The following is a 5,417-nucleotide window of genomic DNA, read 5'->3' as shown; positions in this document are numbered from 1 at the left end:
TCTTTTGCATGTAGAACTGTGGTTGCAACTGTATGGAGGGAAAAAAAAAAAAAAAGCAAGATTCTGGAGGGGGAGAGAAAAATGCATGCTACCATTATGTCTTCCATGTCCTGTCTCCACTTTAAATAACTTCCTGCCATAAGGTGGAGCTATATCCTATCCACAAAAAAGTATCTGGCATAAGATCTGCCAGAAGACCACTTAAATAGTTTCCTCGCTTGCCTTGTGCTTTGCACTTTGAAAAAGTTTAAATGCATGGCAGCCACTCCGTAACCCACCACCAACTGATGGAGAAAGGGTTGTTATTTTAGTGCAAGCTTAGATTTAATGTGGTGAAAAGGTGTGTGATAGCAAGCAGGACCTTATTTTTTTTTAAGCTTAGGCTGTAAAGGCAGCTCCAGGGAGGAAGCCTTTGAAGTGCTGAGATCTGAAGTGGAGGGTGTTGAACCCCCTGAGGTAGCAGAGAGAAACTGCAGGTATCTGATACTGTTTGCTCTGGGTAAATCACCCAGAATATCAAACACACAACTGACAAACAAAAGATGGAGGGAAAACAAAAGAAAGTGTTTTATTTGAAAGAGAGCACTATTGAATAGACTCCCGTTAAATAGGAGATGGCTAGTTTAAAATGCTGAATTATAGGGGTGCAAGAAAGGTTTTGTTTCTGAGTTTGTAATTCTAAGTAAGAGGTTCTTGCTATGAAAGCCCCCAACTGAGCTGCCTGTAAAACCCCTACCATCTCCACCCAGAGGAAAAAAATGATCCCCCAAAGAGCAAGAGCTCCACAGGTTTCCTGATAACACATCAAGGGTAATGGAGATAAAGGAGAATGCCTCAACAAGAGAGTGTGTTGCCTGACTCCCTGGGCAGTGCTCTCTATGTGGAAATCAATTAAAGGGCAAGGTACATCAGCTCATGGCTGGTTTGGGATTTCCTTAGCAGATATTTGCATAGAAACCTTTCCAACAACTAGCACTTCTTTGTCCAAGGATGAGTTTGATCTTGGTGGAGAAAAATTTCTTTCCAATACAAACCACCAGTATCAGGAACTATGAGTTACCTAAGTATATGATTGAATATGCAAGTCTGCTTTTCCCCACTTGAGAGGATAAAGCAGCATCTGCATTCCTGGTGTTCCCTTATAAGCAAGCTAGCTATCACCTTTTCTTCTAAACACTCAACCTTTCTATGCTGAGTCATGTCTAGTTCCTCAAAGAGCCTGGCATGTAGCAGTTATACAATAGATACTTTCTGAATATGTAACACTCAGTCCAACTGAGAAAACCCCACGCCCAGATGACCCAGCCCTTCATTTATGCAATTCTTCCCTTCTACATCTTCCTGTCCCTTTGTGTCTTTATTTTATTCTGTCAAATGCATGTGAATTATTTGGTGGGTTTCGTGTGTGTGTGTGTGTGTGTGTGTGTGTTTGTGCTTTTGTTGTTGAAATCAGAATGAGGTGGCTCTCGTCTATTCACCTAAGTCTTTTGTCTTACAACTTTGGAGGACTACAAAGAACATAGCACACACTTCAAGTCAACCCTCATTCCCCGAGTTTCTGAGGCGCAGACTCACACTGTTGGGGATTGTCCATCCATCCAGAGCACCTGGGGTTTAAGGTGTAAGCAATTTTACTGTAATTGCCTCTTCTCAGCGGTTATTCCTTGAAGTGGTGGAGGGGGACATTTGGTTGGTTCTCTTTTTCCATCTACATAAGTAGATATTGGAACCAAATCCAATGAGCATGGCATGTTTATCTAGAAATAAATGTTACCCCCCATGACGAGAGACTTTAGCTACAATTTTATTGGCCTCTTTCCTTTTCTTGGCTTATACGTTAGCAGAAACTTAATTCACTCTTCCATTTACATTTGATACTTTCATTTCTCTTGGTAAGTGCTAACATGGGTTTTACAATTTAATACTTAAATAAGTCACATTCTTCACCCCTTAGCTCTCAGTATTGAATTCATGTTCTTACATATGAATACTATCTTGCACTCAATACTAGTTCTTAAATGGTAAGTGAAAGGAGTCAGTTAGTTCAGACCTTAGATAACAGCTTCTAAGTTTCTAAGGTCCTTAAATACCTTTACTTTTTTTATTGTTACTGTTGTTGTTGATTTTTTTTCCTGATAAAAGAAAACAGACCTGCTAGTTTTCATGACAGAGAATACGCTAGCAATCTAGTGATTTTACTTCATTGTGTGCATTGTTCCAATTTAATACAAAGAATTGTGCTACTGTGGCTTTGTTCTTAAAGAAAAATACCATATGAGAAGCAACATATCTTCACAAGTACTTTAATGGACTATCAAAATGTTTTAAAGGCAAAAATAAAGTGCATTCTGGAAAAGCAACAGCAAAATGGGCTGTTTCTTTCTCCAAAGTGACTTGCTTCACAAGTCCTTGTCAGCTCATCTGCATCAGGACGCAGAAGAGGTGCATGTACCACAGAGCCCTTCACAGACACAGTATAGGATATGGGTTTCACTTTCTAGGCAATAATATGCTATGAGAGGAATTTTGACTCCTGTGAGAAAACAAGCCAATCTTTTTATAAAAGGAATATGAGAATGTATCTACGAAAGGACCTGCATTGTTTTTATGTGAGTCGAATTCCTTAAGGACGTGACTTTGTTATTGTCCCCAAATTAATATATAATTTTATTTATAACATAATTCATAAGAGGTCATGCAAATTTTTCAATTGTTTCTCAACATTACCATGTTCACATTTACTGCCATTGTCTAGAGAAGTTCACAAACAGAATAGAATGTGATGCTTTTCTATGTAAAGCATTTACATACTCCAAGAGTGGGCTTTCACAGTATGCAGCCTGTATGCTATATTCCTAAGTAAGATAACCATACATCCATACATCAACTATGTCAGTAAAGTTTGAGCAATGAAAGGGAGTCCTGTCAATAAAAATCTCAAGTCATTAAGCAGAAACTCAGGTTCTCTTAGGAAACATGAAGCATATAATTCTTATTCTTATGGCCAAAGCTTAAGTCACACATAACATTGATGTGTCAATTTCTGAGGTTTCAGTGACTCTACCAGAAGTGTCAAATCTACAGCCTATAAATCACATGGAGCCTAGGAGAGCTATGAGTTTCCCCAACAAAAAAATCCTATATGTACCTAAAACACTATGAAATCCTTTGTGATTTTTTTTTTTGTAATTAGATTGTAAGCTTTTTGGGTATGAACTTTGTAGATGGCATTGCCATGCCCCATCACAATACCAAAAGAACTTATAGAATGCGAATGTAGAGCTAACCCCTGTCGTTTGGACATGTTTAGAAATGAAAAAGTCCAATCTCTATTTCAATAAAATGTTTTCATATCATTTTAAGGATGAAAGCAACATGTTAGATAAAGCAGTAGCTAATAGTCAAGGGAATGGAGATGAAACCTGAATGGAATGGTCATAGGATTGTGGAGGAATGGAGTGGTTTTGTACTAAATCTACAAGGACTCATTTCTAGGCTTCTCTGAGAACATAGCATCACAAACAAGTAGAACCATGTGCTTAGAAAGAAGAGTGTGCTGTTCCCTAAATGACAGTTATATCTGTGTCTCTTGCCTATGTGTGTTTTATGATGGTGCTTGGGCTGATCCCTGAGCAGGGCACTCACACAAGAGTGGGACAAGGTGGTACAAGCATTCCAAGGTGATAATGCACTTCTGCATAGTTAAGAGAGGAGGATTTTCTGCATGCAGGAACATTAAATCATGCTCTTGGGGTTTAGTGCCTTCTAGTGGCTTCAATAAGGCACATGTGTGCTTCTTCCTGCCATGTGTGAGGGAAGAATATGGTCAATTACGACAGTGAAATTTACTAAATGTGATGATAAACACTTTTAAAAGCAGCTCAACAAATGATTATGGATTTCACACTTTTACTAATTGCTTGAATTTCTGACTGAAATAAAAACCTACTCGCTTTAGTATTGTAGGGTAGTACAACTTAGAATATGTTACAAATATCCTCAAAGTCTCACTAAGCACCTTTACATTTTATTCTGGACTCTTTAGTCCCATGAATTAAATTTTTTTTCAATTTTTTTTTACATTTTCCATATAAAACTTAAATATTAAGGTATATGCATATAGTGCATGTTTTATATATTAATAGATATATATCTGTGTATCTGCTTTTATTAATTTATATATAATTACTCTAATTGTCTTTCTATTACCAACATTTTTTGTTATTCCACAGAAATGTCAGATTTTGAAGTCCTTATTATAAAAACATAGATTTGACTTTCTTCTATTTTGGTAGTTAACCTAGTAAATTTCTAGCCCATACAGTGCTGTCTCGAGGGAGCTACAGCCACCCCATAGCCTGAGGCTGTATTTGTTACACTCCTGTTGCTGCCTATTTACTCTTTATGGAATTTGCCGCTTTGTAACTTCACTTTGTGTTGGTTTCCCATCCTCTACACAGTAGAAGGCAATTTTAAGATGTCAGGGAGTGTGTTGACTTGATTGCCATTTATGTGTAGACAGCACAGTACATAGTACATGTCTAAGACTATGTGAAAAGAGAAGAAAAAAAAAAAACAAAAACAAAGGGAGAATGGAGACCTTTACCTAAGATTTACTCTTAGAATTCTGCATAGTGATGTCTCCATCAATGCATACTGCATGGTCATTCTTATAGATAAGTATGTTTATTCAGCTCTAAGTTGAGGTATTAATAATTAATTTTATATTATTTTAAATAAATGTTTGATTATTTTTATGACAATTGTATGGATGTGATGACAATGTGGAGGTCAGTAGGCAGCTGCTCGGGATGAGAATTACTTCCTTTCATATTGTGGGTCCTGAACATCAAATGGAGGTGATCTCAGAGGTCTTTATTTTTACCTATTCAGAAATGAACTATTACAGTTTCCTATTTTAGCTTTCTTCTCCTTTATGGTTCACTTCCATTCTCCTCAATAGATGTATTCAACCTTTTCTTCTTTTATTAGCACATGCATTAAACAGATGGATGGAGGCAGCAGCATGGGGCTGAGGCCACCATATTGGATAAAGTATACTGCTCAGTACTGTTCCAATGGTTCATCTGTTGTCCTTCTAGCATTTAGCAAACTACTTTCAGGGATAAGGCTTGTATTGCTTCTGCTGAACACCAATCCTTAATTCCCCAAGAGATAATCTTTACAGGTTCTCTTATGCTTAGTGTTCCAGATGGGTCTGTTTGTGTTCAACTGATGAGAGGTCCATGGGGTTCCCTGATTGAGTCATGCTAGCATGACTTTGAAAACACACCAGCTCCACTTGTTGTGCATGTTCATGGAGCTGCCATTCTTCCTGCTCCTGTTTAGTCCTGGAACCGGATGATCCCTCTCCATTCTCAGTGTTGTTGTGTACAGAACTTCTATGTGCTCCTTTA

The sequence above is a fragment of the Mus pahari genome, chromosome 1 (genome assembly GCF_900095145.1).
Source record: "Mus pahari chromosome 1, PAHARI_EIJ_v1.1, whole genome shotgun sequence".
Classification (NCBI taxonomy): Eukaryota; Metazoa; Chordata; class Mammalia; order Rodentia; family Muridae; genus Mus; species Mus pahari.
This window is presented reverse-complemented; position numbering follows the sequence as displayed.